This window comes from Mustela lutreola, chromosome 1 (genome assembly GCF_030435805.1).
Source record: "Mustela lutreola isolate mMusLut2 chromosome 1, mMusLut2.pri, whole genome shotgun sequence".
Taxonomy (NCBI): Eukaryota; Metazoa; Chordata; class Mammalia; order Carnivora; family Mustelidae; genus Mustela; species Mustela lutreola.
Window position 1 is genome coordinate 157,055,571 of NC_081290.1, and position 16,323 is coordinate 157,071,893.

At 39.5% G+C, this 16,323-nt stretch overlaps 1 pseudogene; it reads right to left on the minus strand.

Moving 5' to 3' along the window:
* Positions 1 to 10,672: 10,672 nt before the first annotated feature.
* LOC131827371 (large ribosomal subunit protein uL11-like) lies at positions 10,673 to 11,810 on the minus strand (annotated as a pseudogene).
* Positions 11,811 to 16,323: the final 4,513 nt, after the last annotated feature.

Consider the following 16,323-nt stretch of genomic DNA (forward strand, 5'->3'; position numbering starts at 1 on the left):
ACAGGTGAATGGATAAAGAAGATGTGGTATATATACACAATGGGATACTATGTAGCCATCAAAAGAAATGAAATCTTGCCATTTGCAATGAGGTGGATGAAACTAGAGGGTATCAGGCTTAGAGAAATAAGTCAAGTGGAGAAAGACAACTATCATATGATCTCCCTGATATGAGGAAGTGGAGATGCAACATGGGGGGTTAAGGGGGTAGGAGAAGAATAAATGAAACAAGATGGGATTGGGAGGGAAACAAACCATAAGTGACTCTTAATCTCACAAAACAAACTGAGGGTTGCTGGGGGGAGGGGGGTTGGGGGAAGGGGGGTCGGCTTATGGACATTGGGGAGGGTATGTGCTATGGTGAGTGCTGTGAAGTGTGTAAACCTGGCGATTCACATACCTGTACCCCGGGGGATAAAAATATATTATATGTTTATAAAAAATAATTAAAAAAAAAAAAAGAGTCACTCTACCAACTGAACCAGCCAGGCATCCTCTCTAGGGAACATTTTGTAAAGACATTTGAGTGCTGTGAAGTGTGTAAACCTGGCGATTCACATACCTGTACCTCGGGGGATAAAAATATATTATATGTTCATTAAAAATAATTAATTAAAAAAAAAAAAGAGTCACTCTACCAACTGAGCCAGCCAGGCATCCTCTCTAGGGAACATTTTGTAAAGACCAGAATTCTTTGTTTTGCACCTAGCCAAAATGAGTAAGGTATCTACTGTTTCTTGAGGTCATAATCCTACTCTCAGAGATGATAAGTAACAACAACAAGGGCCACAAAAGCTGGTCGTTAATTTTTACACTTTATATAAGGTTTCCTTTTGAATGACAAAGGAAAGACAAGCTGGAAGTTTTGACACTTAAATAAAAAATACAGAGGGAATTGTAGAATCTACGTCTGGGGAAATCCTTACCATAGAGACCTACCTGGAATGTTTTATGTGTTGTCCAAAAGTAAGGATGTGGTCTCTGTTATTTCTGGCTTCATGGTCGTTATTACTAAGTCTCAGTTTTGGGAAGTTTTTTGTGGTTTTTTTGGTGTGTGTGTGTGTGTGTGTGTGTTTTGTCTTGTTTTGTTTTGTTTTTGAAGCCAAGTGTTAAGAAATGGATGGGATCAAGTCAGGGCAGGGCAAAGTCAGGAAAATTATAGTTGAGATGCATAGCCAAGCAGAATGACTTTATAGGTTACGTTAGGTGAGTTAAGGTGAAAATTCTACATTTTCTTTTCCTGTGTTGTTAAGGGAAAATGAGAATCTTCAGCAAAAACCCCACCTACAAAGACTTTGGAGGATTTTGTAGAACAACAGCTGACTGATGAACATTAGCATTCTTGTGAAGCACAGACTTCTGGAATGAGCGCTTTCCTGAATACTGATGGCCATAACACACTAGCTGGGCTATTTGTTATTATTACGAATTAGATGTGACAGAGTTTCTATTATACATAACTCATTCCATCATGTGATTTGACCATTGGGTGTATTTTACTTATTGAGCCAAGAAGTGAATAATTGGAAAGGAGGACACCTAAGAAGAAATACCAATTCTTCTGGATTGTCCTGCCAGTGAGGAGCTATAAATTGTTTATCTCCCCTCTTGTTATCTTTAAAAAAAAAAAAAAAAATCATACCTCTGTAAGACAAAGGTAAAGAGCAAGAACCTGGAGGGATGACACACTCTGGATTGAGGGTCCACAGTAAATTTCCCATGTACCCCATGTGTTACATGCTTGGACTCTCACTCCTATTCTATATAGGTAGCTCCAGTGATCACATGTCCTGGTGCACCATTCTCCCTCTCCTCTAACAGTATCTCACCTTTTCTGTTCTTACGGCATCATTTAAACAGCCTGTTTCATGTGTTGCTCTGAATTGCTTTGTCTTTTTTTTTTTTTTTTTTGAAATTGGATGTAGATTGTAAATAATAAATGATTTGGCCTTCGTGTTGACTGGTCTCATTAGACTTGAGATGGGAATCACAGAGGCCTACAAATGTACATTACAGTTGTTTGGTGCCGGGGAGTGATTCCCAGGACGCAGAGCTGCGGACCCGCCGCTAACATGGAGCAGGTCCAACTGCATAACTGAGGGCAGTCCTCACACTGCCCTGTGGGAAAAACTACTGTTTGACTGTTGGTCTCTGTAGCCGCATTGCACTGAAGTACCTCCCCTCTACCCATCATGGTGCAAGATTCTCCTAGCTTCATGAACCGTGATGCGAGCACATAAACTAAGCTCTTTTACTTGCTTTGTTGAAGAGGGTCACAGTGGCCCTGAGAGCACATTGGGCTGGTAATAAGGATTTGATCCCCTTTCTACAAATTTCCAGCCCAGGGTTCCCTTTTCTCAAGTTGGACACATGATTCATTTGTTCAATTTCATTAAGTAGCTGAAAACTGAACTTGGATGCTGGAGATAAAATGGTGGACAGAATAGAAAAAAATCCTCGGCTCTCCCAAAGCTTATGTGCCCAGAGCGAAGGTATGCTTTAAATTGTATAATGTGCATTATGATAAGAAATACTTCAGATCCAGTACCTGCTGCCACGGAGGCACTTCCATCAGTACCTAACCCAGTGTATCCAGAAAGGCCTTCTGAAAGATGAGCTGTTTACGAGAAGGCTGACGGATGAACGGGTGCTGCCCAGTCACGGAGGTGGTATGGGACGGAGAACAACCGGAATGCCTAAGATGAGGTAAAGGAAGGTAAGTCTTCACAGCTGCTGTGAGTGTTCCAGGATGGGCAATAGCTAAACCAAACCAAGGATTCTAGAAGCAATCCTGAAGGCAATGGGAAAGGGAGGGAAACTGATTACCAGTGAGTATGGATGGAGAGTCACAGAGAGCCTTAGCATCATTAGCTCAATACCTAGAATATACCTCAGCCTCGAGTGCCTGCCTCATCTTACCAATAATGTGAAGAATGTGCAGATATTTATTTTCCTAAGCATGGACTGGAGGAAAGAGAAGCCAGTGCTCTCCTACTTGATGCTATCCTTCAGTTTATTCAATAGATGTCCATGAATAACTGCTGTATTCAAAGGCACCCACACCTGTTGTACCAGAGTCAGTGGGCACGGGAATATGAGTTGAGTGTCTGCCCGTACGTGACACTCTCAGATTTGTGGCTGTGGGGGAGGGCTTGTCTACAGTAATCTGATGGGGTAAAAAGGAAAAACAGAATGAGATGGCCTACTGGCAGACATTATACAGATGGCTTAATGTTTTTAATAAATGACCAAGTTGATCTTGGGATTATATCTAACGATAAGAGAATTTTGGAGTTTCAGTTTCTAAAAAAGGATTAACCACAAATTTTAGTTTTTATGCTACCAAATTACTTTCTGTTGAAAGATCTGAGTGCAAACCATATGCCAGGTCATATACCAGCGATACAGATGGAGGTCTTTGTGTCTGGCTGGTGGGGAGATTACAGACTAGTGGGACCTATAGACAGATGAGCAAATAGATTATAGTTAGGTAATAACTCCTACTAAAAAGGAGTTAAGGTAACATGGACAACTTTGTACCAAATTAACTTGTTTCTTCACTCTGCAAAAATGAGAAGGATGCCTTTCCAGAGTTTTTTCTATTAACACAATTTTAAGCAAAATGGTTGAAAATGAACACATTCCTGTTTTCTTCTAAAGTCTTCCAAAGAGAATAAGATGTATAATAAAATTATAAAAGTGATAAACCATTTCCTGTTTGGGGAATTAATGTTTTGTTAATCAGAGAAGGAACAGGTAGTAAATTGCACTCTACAAATGAAATTGTTTTAGTCACAAGGAGACATTTTCAGTGTGATGAGACAGTTTTCTTTCAGTACAGACTAAAGAAAATAAACCAATGGATGAAGGCCCAGAAAACTTTATAAGAATGCCCAGTTTGCTTTCCTTTTTAAAAAGACTTAATAACCCATTCATATTATTAAGTAAATTTGTAGAGCTTTCTTCTTACATGCTATACACTAGTTTTCATATCTCAAAATAAACAGGTTTCTGGTTGTATTTGAAACATTCAAAGGTATCCTGTCTTACCATTCATATATGATTTCATTGACATATTCATTCAATAAATATTGAGTGCCTAGATGAGATGTACCAGACTGAGGATAACAAAGGCCTGCTCTCAAGAAGTTTGCAGCCTGGAAAATCTGAATGAAATGATTAATGGCAAAAAAAAAAAAAAAAAGAGAGCATTTTTAGCCATTCTTCTCAATACCATCTCTAATAAAAAATTTAAGGTTATATTTTATATACATTTTCACATCTCTCTTTTTTTCTGTTAGGATTGTGTGAAAGTGCTCTTTTTCTGGGCATTATTTAGTGTTGTGCCATAAAAGCTCACATCATTAATTTATCAAGGAGATTGATACACTGCCATGATTCACATTTGTTAATACCTTATATTTAAAAAGAGAGGAAGGGAAGAAGGGGGCGGGGAGGAAAGGTGCAAAAGAGAGAAAGAAACTGCAAAATAAAGAGAAAGAAAGAAAGAATGAGAAGTAAAGAAGGAAGAAGGAAAGAGGAAGGAAGGAAAGAAGGAAGGAAGGAAAGAAGGAAGAAAAAAAGCTAATGCTAGTAAGCATAGCCATCCATGATGCCCTTTACAGATAACAGACAACAAGAAAAGGAAAAAAAAAATTAAGCACATTTTGGGGGGAACAGCAATTTGGGAGCATAGAAGGAGGACAAATGAAATGTGATAAGTAGAATTGTACAACAAATCAGGGTTATTGTTAACCAAAGTTGGGAAAACAGGTGGTTAAAAATCTGTCAATATAATCTAAAGAAAATTTTCAATTACATAAGTTATGGAATGAGAAGATCTTAAATCAGATGTCATCAAGAGGAAACAACTTATTGCAATTCCTTAATTCAGCACTAAATAATATTTCAGCCACCAATTGCCCTTGTGAAATCTACCAAGTGACTAGAACTGTATCTCTTGCCTAGAAATAGGTCAATTGAATAACTCATTGCAAACGAATACACGATGTCTGATTTTGTAAGTCATTTAATGCTTAATAACACAAGCAAATCAATCAAGGGAAAAATAGTTCAAATCTATTGAAGTTTTAGATTTTATTTACTGCTTTACTTTTTGAAATCTCAGCATTACAAATCAGAATTTTTCATTACTTTTGTTTCTCTTTTCTTCATTCTCAAGTACCAGTTTATTGAAATCATTGTATTACATATATAAATGTTAAAGTGCAAATTGTTTTACTTCATAGGCTTTTAAAAATGTTGATTGCACAGATAGAAAGTGCTATGAATAAGAGTTCATACCTGTAGACAAGGAGGCATTTTTAAAAACTGTATGTCTTTTTAAATATGCATCCACATACTTCAGGATTAGTGCATTAAAAGAGGAACTTTACCATTTAGAGTTTCCATAAACTTGCATTTACTGATCACCCAGAGTTTAAGCACAACCACACTCAGTAAGATGGTGGCTCCAGAATAGTCTTTTGCCTCCATTTGGAACCTATCGACCACTACCCAGCTCAGAGTTTATTATAGTTTTAACCAAGATTCAGCAAAGTCCTTTTTATTTCTATAAATTTGAAGAATAATTGTTTCAAAGCCTAAAATACAAGACAAGTATAAATCAAAGGGCTGAATACTCGAGTTTTGTGGGGAGTTTCATCAAAGCACACATTCACATCCCGCAGAGAGGCTAAAGGCGGTGATACACAGAGACCCCTCCATCCGCTTTTCCTACTGGGTGCACAGCTTTAGCACATTTCCCAGATTCTCTCATCCAGGGGATGAATAATACAGCTGGTAAAAGGGAGGTAGTGGGTAGGAGATGAGAAAACAAATATCCTCGCTTTATAGTTTGTCACTCTATGCTTTATTGCTAGTGGAAGTGAATAAAGTAATAGCAAACCACATGATACAAGCACCAGCCACAAACAAAAAGTTACCAAGCCAATATATTAAGGTTCAAATATAGTTGAGCTTCTTGCTATCATCTGTTTTTTGTTTTTTGTTTTTTGTTTTCCTTCAACCAAGTTCTGCATATCGGCGTCACATCTCCCCAAACATATTATAGCTGCTGACTTGCCCTTGGGAACCAGTCGTTCATTTCTTCCACTCACAACATTCCCCCCTTGATTATGGAACTTCATTACCCTACATTCCTTTTCCAACTTGCTCAAATTATTTTGTTTTTTATAAATTGTTGATAACTGCTTTTTGAACTTCATGAACTCGTAAGGTGGGGGGGAAATAGAATCAATTATTTCAGTGTAGAAATAGAAACCAGTTTTTTAAAAATCTTATTTTTTATTGTTAAAAATTAACATTTCCTTCTGTTGTTTTTTTTTCCCCCCCTACCAGAAATTTCAGTATGTTACAATGCTATGGTATCAAAACCAGAACAGTGATGATGGGGAAAGACCCAGAGGCATATTCAAGGAAATATAAACGTCACTCTTCTGTATACTGTATATATACAAAAACATATATATGTGTGTGTATGTTTCTGAGCCTTCTGAGTTAACATCTCTTGTTCCCTATCTTCTGTTTTATTCTCTTTTGTACAGATATATTTTAAAACCACAGTGCCATGGCAAAGTCTCCAGAAAGGCTCCCAGTACTCCCCACCTCCCAGTTCAAACTCTGGGCTCTTGGATCACTTGTTCTGGGGAAGGAGGCTGAGGCAGGAGAGGATGCTGGGAGCAGCCTCTGGCGAAGCCCACGTGACTAGGAACTGAGAACCCTAGCTGACAGCCAGCTCATCAGTGAGGACTGCCAGCAAATGTGTGAGTGAGCTTGGAAGTGGATCTTCCCGCAGCTGAGTCTTCAGAGGGCCGCAGTTCAAGCGACCCAGAACCGCTCCGCTCTGCCACTCCCATAGGCCTGCCTCTCAGAAACCCTGTGAGATTAGTGTTTGTTGTTTTAAGTTGCTCTGCTAAGTTTTGGGTTAAGTCGTTACTCAATAGATAATTAAAACACATGGTGAATAAATAGAATCAATAAGACCAGTGCGGGTCAATGATTATAGTGTTAGGTGCTTTGACAGGTTCTGACATGTTCTGTTTCATCTTAATTGTTTTGCCTCAAAACTAATCCCTTCGGGCAAAACATGTTAAGAGCGGTTCCCAACAGGATGTTAGAAAAATTAACTGTTAGCTTTGGGAACTAAAGTGTAACCACAGCATTATTTTCCATTTTATTAAACTCATTAAATGGTATTGCAGTATATTTATTTCTGTTAAAAAACACGATATTAGAGTCTGGGAGAAAACCTCTTGCAAATTAGTCTGAAACTATCGTTTCTTTCTAACAGTGTATAATAATATTATAATTGCTTAGCGGAAGATCCTAAGAGATGGACTGACTTTAACACATATTTAAACCTAATATTTAGACAAAAAAGTTCCTTTGCAGTATTTGAAGACAACTTTTTCCTGTGTGCCTCCTCCTTTCTACAGCTAAGATGGTTTGCAATCTCTGTCATTATTCTTGGTAGAAGATGAAACTTCAGTAGAGTACCTATGTGAATTCTAACAATTTCTGAACTAGTGAAGCCCCACATAATGAAGATTTATCATGTGTAAAGGAACTGGAAAACGCTAAAATCCCAAGTTATGACTCAAGGCAATTGTTCCAAGTAGCCTGTGTCCCTGCCAGGATTACGCCACGAGCGTTCTCCATGCTCCACTAAGGTTGGAATTCAGCTTTTGGTACTAACTTGTCTCAGTCTTGGACACAATGGTAATTTCATTTTCCTATTTGTTCTCCCTCAACTAGAATGACTTTTTCCATGTAGAAAAAGAAGCAAATTGGGGACACCTGGGTGGCTCAGTGGGTTAAGCTTCTGCCTTCAGCTCAGGTCATGATCTCAGGGTCCTGGATCAAGCCCTGCATTGGGCTGTCTGCTCAGGGGGGGAGCCTGCTTCCCCCTCTCCCCCGCCTGCCTCTCTGCCTACATGTGATCTCTGTGATCTTAAAAAAAAAAAAAAATTCCACATGAATCGAGGACTTATATATGAAAGGCAGAACCTTAAGAAATTTTAAAAGCAAATGTAAAAGTTATCTTTATGACCCTTGAAAAATTTCTTCATCAAAAAAAATTACAAATCACAAAGGAAAAGATTAGAAAATTTACATCACGAACTATTCTCTCTCTCTCTTTTTTACTTTTAAATATTATATTACTCACAAGAGTTTTAGGGGGAGCAAAGTGATTTAATATGTGTCATAATTTATGCAATTTGTAATAATTTGCAATTAGTAATACAGAGTTTGGGATTAGGCTCCAAGATCAATTTGCATGCATGTCTGTGTGTGTTTGAGAGAGAGAGAGCGAGAGAGAGAGAGATTCTTAGTTGCTATGACTGCTCTGGCCTTATTTTCCTCCTTCATATTTTACTCAATTATTTTCTGAATTTTCTTAATTACTGTTTTAATTTTGTACCATAATATCTTTGTAAGTTACATCAAAACTAATAATAAGTACAGAATAAATAACTAAGTTGAACAAATCATCATCAGATTCAATTTATGCTCCCAACAAATAAGCATTTATAACTCAAGCCCTCAAAAAATTATAACAATTTCATAATGAACAATGGATAATTTATGGAGACTTTATGGCAGCAGTGAACACGATTATGGGTAAATTGTCTCCAACAAACTGAATTCTGGACTATCCGAATTCCCTGTAATCTCAGAAATGGAATACCAAAGCTATCTGTAAGAAATAATATTTTCTAATCGTCTAAGGATTCAACTTGTTAGGTTATCTCATTAATTGTATCAGATTTTGTCTTCTATTGCATTTTCTAAATGGAATAGTAACTACTCGGGCTTCACCTGAGGTTCCCGTAAGCCTTCTCAGAATACAGGGAAGGATGAGGGACCAACTTTTGTTCTTCACAATTCAGTTTTGTTAGACGATGCAGAAGTCGGCGCAAAGCTTTCATCAACAATTACTGACTACTTTCATTGTCATCCCCATGTGGGAGTTCTGAAAGACTGTTTGAAATCCGTTCAAGTAACAGAGGAGAGTGCACAGAGTAGCCTTCTGTATTAAACAAAGAATAAGAGAAAAATATTCACTTTCATCAAAGGTGCAAGCAAAAGTGCATCAACACAAACAAAGCAGGCATAAGCCAGAAAGCCTACAGGAAACCATGGAAGGAAGATCAAAATCAGATTCTTTAGAAGGTGAGTGGTATAAAGAAAATGCAGTGTTATTTGCAAAAGCATTTTTATAAAAGAAAGACAAGTCTGAATAGACTATTATTAGCGAGACACTTCCTCACAAACTGAGTTTCAGACAGTGGTTCGAGTTGTAAGGACGCCAGCGGTACCACAGGCAATGCTGGGCAGAAGAGTTCACAAGAATATTCTGCTGCTGGCACATTCAGACCAAAGCAAATCATCCTCAACCAGTCAATTCCTGAAATTTAATGTATTGGAAACTCATGAGTATCTCATACTTTCTTCTAAAAAATTATGGTTGAGATGGATTATGGATGAAGGTATGTTAGAAAAAATCCACACTTTGCTTAATAACCACAGTTGTAGTTAGTTAATCAATGTCCTTATAGCAGTTGAGCAAATCCCAACCCCAGGGTGAAAAGCCCACATCATTGTAGACTTATTTACACCTCTCAGAGGCCTACGTATTTTATATCAATATCATTCTATTTTAAATGTATAAAATAATTTACTTCTTTGACACTGAAAAAGTGAAATGTCTAATTAGAGACTATATTCAAGATTTATGATGACACCTGACAGATAATACAAGAACTTCCTAAACGTAATGCACTATTATAAATTGTATCAATTGATCATTTTAGCATAAATGTCAAAGTAAGATTCTGAATACCTGAAAGCAATTTTACCCTGGGAGGGAAGAATATAATTAATAAATAGCACTCCTGTGATCATCATGGTGGTGGTTTGCATATACCAGGCTGTCTCTCTTTCACAACACATGGTAGGGCTGTTATTTCCCTGTGTGCTCAGAATTAGGTGTGCCAAGGGATTTCTCTGGCTAGAGAAAGTACAAGAGGCAGTGTCTCCTTCACCACATCCATTTTTCCCTCCGGCTCTGTGACTTACAATATTTAAGATAGCAGCTCCTCCGTGAGCTGGGAGGCCTGAGAGTGTATCAAAGGCAGAGTCCTACTTCCAGCCAGCAATAGGAATAGAGCAAAAGCAAGAAATAAGTAAAATGTATGCTTTAAGCCACAACGATTTTGGAGTTTGTGTCTGTGTCACAACCTAACCAATCTTGATACGATACCATAAACAAAAGCCTACAAGAGCATCATTATCAAGAGTGAAATAAAGAGGACTTGGCCTTTATTCTGTTGGAAGACTCACTAGGAGTTGTGAGGAGAAAGAGATTCCAAATTGTGTCAATTTGTTGGAAGATAACAAAGATGTGGCTGGTGAAGCAGGGGACAGATGGTGCATATTGTGAGACACAATAGAAGGAAAATAATTAGCCGTGTCAGGCAGGCTCTTGTGCATTCTTTTGCATTTATTTTATTAAATGAATAGGAAAAAAATATGAAGAGTTTACTTTTTAAAGGAATGATTCCCACTCCTTTAGGGCTCTGATATTTATCCACCTGACTAGAAATGAGCCGGGTAGCAATTTATCTATTTATGGTTGTCAAATGATCCTTTATTGAAATGTTTTCCTTTGTAGTTCATAACTAGCTGGGTATTTCCCTGCACCACTGTTGATGTCATCTATGATATCATGAGGATGGTCACACCAACATCGCAGCCCACAGACTGGGCAACTCCCACAATCTTTCTCTTTCTCTCTCTTTTTAGAGATTTTGTTTATTTGAGAGAGAGAGAGACAGAGAGAGAGTGCGTGCGCATGAGTGGAGAGGGGAGAGGCAGATTGAGAAGCAGACTCCATGTTGAGCACAGAGCCTGATGTGAGGCTCCATCCCAGGACCCTGAGATCATGACTTGAGCTGAAGGCAGAGGCTTAACCAACTAAGCCACCCAGGTGCCCCCCTCCTTTAAAAGATTTTATTTATTTGAAAGAGCGTGTGAGCATGCATGGGAGGGAGGGGCAGAGGGAGAGGGAGAAGCAGAATGCCTCCCACTGAGCAGGGAGCCTGACTTGGAGCTTGATCCGTTGTCCTTGAGATCAGGATCTAAGCCAAAGGCAAAGCTTAACCAACTGAGCCACCCAGGAACCCCCCTCCTAATCTCTCCAATGATTCCAGAGGGTTCTCTGGATAAAGATCAGTCCCAAATCTGTCAGCAATGTTGGCAATCTCATCAAAAGTGCTATTTCCAGGGACACTTAGGTGGCTCAGTCGGTTGGGCTGCTGCCTTTGGCTCAGGTCATGATCCCAGAGTCCTGGGATCAAGTCCTACATGGGGCTCCTTGCTCAACAGGGAGCCTGCTTCTCCCTCTGCCTGTTCTACCTGCCGCTCCCCTGCTTGTGCGTGCTCTAATAAATAAATAAAATATTTTTTTAAAAAATGATATTTCCACTGTGCTTAATGTTTTTCTGCTTCTTTCTGTGTCTTGGCAGTTCCTTGAGGGCTTTGATAATCAGGACAGAGGCAGAAGGTACCACTTCAATCTGAAACTGTCTGTTCCAAATGGTCAGTTCACTGTCATCCACAGACCCTTCCCATCACGGGTTACCTTGGCAATATCATCATCAGACATTTTTGGAGACAGACCAAGCCCGCCCATCTTTGGGGCCAAGGCAGACATAGCACCGAGCTCCCCACCAGTGCAACTCAGGCATTAGACTTTGATCTCATTGCGGGTGGAACTTACGCGGCATGGCAGAGGCGGCGGCTGTCCAACGAACCCGGATTGGATGAACCCAGACGACTGAAGACCATTGCACCATCGCCTCCTCCGAGCTGAAAGCCAAAAGCACTTACTTATTTTTAAAACTCAAACCATGTTGTAGATACCATTGACTTTAAGAGTTTATTATTATTATTATTATTATTATTATTATATTAATTTTATGAGGGAAGGAACCTTGTTATCCTGTTCAAAGCTCTGTCCCCAGTATCTAGAATAGTACACAAACTAGACTTAAAATGTTTTTTGAAGGAATGAATGAATCTGCATTTTTGCTAGCAGTTTTTATGAACTGCAAGGTCAATGTTAGATAAGGGTCGAAGTGGTCTCCCCAAACCCAAATGCCATTTTAAACTTCAAGCAAAGAAGTACAGGAATCCTCCGCTTTTTGAAAGTTCGTGTTCCACTATTTCTCCTTTATGAAATACCTCCATTAATAGTACCGGATGCGGAAAAAGAAATAGTACCGGGTGTGTTTTCAGTAACTGAACGAAACCTGAAGATTTTACAAAAACTTCGGAAAGCAAAGACAGTGTTGTCATTTGTTTTGCAGCGAGCTATTAAAGAGGCTGCAAGCTGTCAGAGCTAGGAGAATTGCACCCCCTCCACCCCCGGCTCCTTCCCGGGGCTCTACACTGCGCACCCCCACCGCAGCATCCAGTGGCAGTATCTTTGAACTGTGTATGGGGGCATCTGGGCTTTTTCTCGATTTATTTTGGGCATCCATTAGCAATGTGTGTCCTAAGGAATCAGAAAACCTTGAGCGCCTGGTGGTTGAGTTGGTTAAGCGTCTGCTTTTGGCTCAGGTCATGATCCCAGGGTCCTGGCATCCAGCCCCGGTTCAGGGTCCTTGCTCAGCAGGGAGCCTGCTTCTCCCTCTCTCCCTCTGCCTGCTGCTCCCCCTACTTGTGCTGTATCTTTCTCTGTCAAATAAATAAAAATCTTACAACAACAACAAAACCTTAAGAAAGATTAATTTTTGGATCTGGGAGTGCTCAAAAAACATTATCCATATAAATTAATGGTAATTGCTTCTCCACTTCCTGTCATTTCAGATAATGAAAGGTTTCAGAGGTACACTCTACTTTTGTAGAGCAGAGGAACGTGGATCGTGTCTAGAACAAATGAAGACTATAATTCATCCTACTCTTCTTAACCTTCTGGAGTATAAGGTTGAGTTAAATTTGAGTACCACACACCAAGACAACATTAATAAACACTACTGTGGTCTTGCCCTAACTTTTTTACACCACGCTGACCCCAGAAAATGATAACATTTGTAGGATACAGGTGGAGCGGGGAAAGCCTTGCTGGGTCACACTTAAGACTGAGAGACTAATACATGTCAAGAACTACCCTATTTTCTTAGAGAATCTTTTATTTCTAGCAAAAGTTGCTGCTCAAATGTTGATCATGAAAGAATATTTACAGTGCGAGGGAGAGAGACTTTTTTTTAAAGGACAATTTTTTTTTTTTTTACAGATTTTATTTATTTGACAGAGAGAGAGAGAGAGAGAGAAACAGCAAGAGAGGGAACACAAGCAGGGGGAGTGGGACAGGTTCCTATTGAGCAGGGAGCCTGATGTGGGGCTTCATCATGGACCCTGGGATCATGACCTGAGCCAAGGTAGCTGCTTAACGACTAGATCGCTCCAGTAGGGGGAAGAACATAAAAACGAATAGGATGCTTCTCTCACCTACACCCCAAGGTTATGGCACCCACAGAAAAATGATAATATTTTGGCACACCTGTGATACAGTGTTTACGAAGCTCTGTTCTGTTGCATCAGGAGAGAAAATGGGGTGGAAGGAGAGGATTTGAGGCCACAGTATTAATAATTATACTAGCCACAATTAATTAAGTACCACTAATAAAAGGCACTCTGCATACATTAGTTTAACACACTTAACGACTAACTACATAAGACGGGTGTTATTTCTTCTCCTTTCCATTAAAGAATGTTGAGGTTTAGTGGGTTTTTTTGTTTGTTTGTTTTTTGTTTTTAAGATTTATTTTACAGAGAGAGAGAGACAGTGAGAGAGGGAACACAGTAGAGGGAGAGGGAAAAGCAGACTTTCTACTGAACAGGGAGCCCGATGCGGGCCTTGATCCCAGGACCCTAGGATTGTGACCTGAGCTGAAGGCAGATGCTTAACCACTGAGTCATCCAAGCACCCTGAGGTTTAGAGACATTTAATGTCATATCCAAGTCCTTATAAGTGGTAAATTTTAGGGTCATGTTTTGAATCTAGGACCCTAGATCCCATGTTCTGTTCTCTATAAACAGCAAGACACAAGAGCTTATGTATACGTAACTGTCTTCAAATGTTAGCAGACTCTTATGTGACAGAAAGAGTAGAAATTTCTAATACTCTAAGAGGTACAGCTAGAGCCTATGAGTGGAATCATGAAGACAGGCTTTACTTCAGAATAAGGAAAAGATGATAATCTCATGAAGGTAGAACTTAACCTCAGATGGTATTTAGCAAGTGATTACTTCTTATGGAATTTATGGGAGACTCCCACATCGATGACCTCTACTTTCTTCCGGCTTCGAGAGTATGATATTATAGTAAGTAAAAAGCACGAGAAGATTCTGTTACAAATATTGTTCCTCTTACATGACCTTTCTAAGGAGAGATTTGTATTTTAGACTAACTACATATGGATCAAGAGCTCAGATGAGCTCATTTGAGCTCTTGATCCAAGAGAGAAGGATCGATAATTCTCTGAAGAGCTTATAAGTACCTTTCTTAGAAGACTGCCCTCTTATCCGGGAGTTTTCTAGGCCTGGTTAGAAATACACTTGTTCTAAAAAATCAAAATACAGTCTGCAACGTCCACCACTGGCAGGATGGGAATAGAGTAGAGCGAAGAGGATCTATGACCTTCCACAAGCCTTCCTGAAAAAGGGAATGGACATCAATGAACAAGAAATCCTGAAATCCGGGACACCTGGGTGGCTCAGTTGGTTAAGCAGCTGCCTTCGGCTCAGGTCATGATCCCAGCGTCCTGGGATCGAGTCCCGCATCGGGCTCCTTGCTCCGCAGGGGGCCTGCTTCTCCCTCTGACTCTGCCTTCCACTCTGTCTGCCTGTACTCGCTCTCTCTCGCTCTCTTTGACAAATAAATAAATAAAATCTTAAAAAAAAAAAAAAAAAGAAATCCTGAAATCCATAGATTGCCCTATGTTGAGGAATGGTTTAAGCAATTCTCCGTGTGATCCTGTTGATATGCATAAGAGAAAGCCCTTTACTTATTTCCAGATTTTCTCCTATTTTTTAAGGATTTTATTTTTTATTTTATTTATTTTTTATTTATTTATTTTTTTTAAAAAGATTTTATTTATTTATTTATTTGACAGAGAGAAATCACAAGTAGATGGAGAGGCAGGCAGAGAGAGAGAGGGAAGCAGGCTCCCTGCTGAGCAGAGAGCCCGATGCGGGACTCGATCCCAGGACCCTGAGATCATGACCTGAGCCGAAGGCAGCGGCTTAACCCACTGAGCCACCCAGGCGCCCAAGGATTTTATTTATTTATTTGAGAGAGAGTGAGTGAGAGACAGAAAGAGAGAATGAGCAGGGAGCAGAGGACAGAGGAGGGGCAAAGGGAGAGGGAGAAGCAGGCTCCCCACTGAGCAGAGAGCCCGATGGGGGGCTCAATACCAGAAACCTAAGATCATGACCTGACCTGAAGGCAGACACTTAACCCAGTAAGCCACCCAGGCACCTCTCTCTCTCTCTCTATTTTTTCTTACCACTTTTCTAGAGGGAATACTATTTTTGTCATTTCCCCACCATCTCTTTTCATAAACACACTACCAGTTTTTGCTTTAGAATAGCAGCCACTCTAATAAATCAAGGATTCTCTGAGAAGAATATTTTCATCCTTGAGAGAGCACATGGGATTAAAGTCAAGTATTTGCCACTGACGGGTGTAAAGAACACGGAGGGCAAGATAGCATCCCTTCTCTGTGACTTTGTCCCATCTCTCCGTCCTCTTCACTTCCTTTAGGCAAGGATGCTTGGTGCCCTATAGAACCTCCAGTCCCACGAAAAGTCGGAAATGATTCTGGAACCGCAGAGGTTATCCCCTTGATTCTTCATTCTCCCAAACCGCAGGCGATTAAGAGACAAATCTAAATCATCCTGGGGGAAGAAATTCTCAATAAAAATATGACAGCAATTTCAGACAATTTTGTCATTAAAAGCATTTGCTAGTCATTTCTTAAGTGACAGTGAGTACAAAAATATCAATAAAATTTGCTGAATGATGTCTACCTAGATAAAATATCTGTATAATTTATTTCTTGTCCCAATCTTCCTACTATTTTTAAAAAGCTAGGCACATTGTAGGTGATCAAAAAAATGATTGTGGACTAAAAAATGATATAGTGTGATTGGGAGATAATGCTACAGATAATTGTAATTATACACGTCATTACGATTTCATAATCCTTGATATCCATATTTACGGTAACTTCC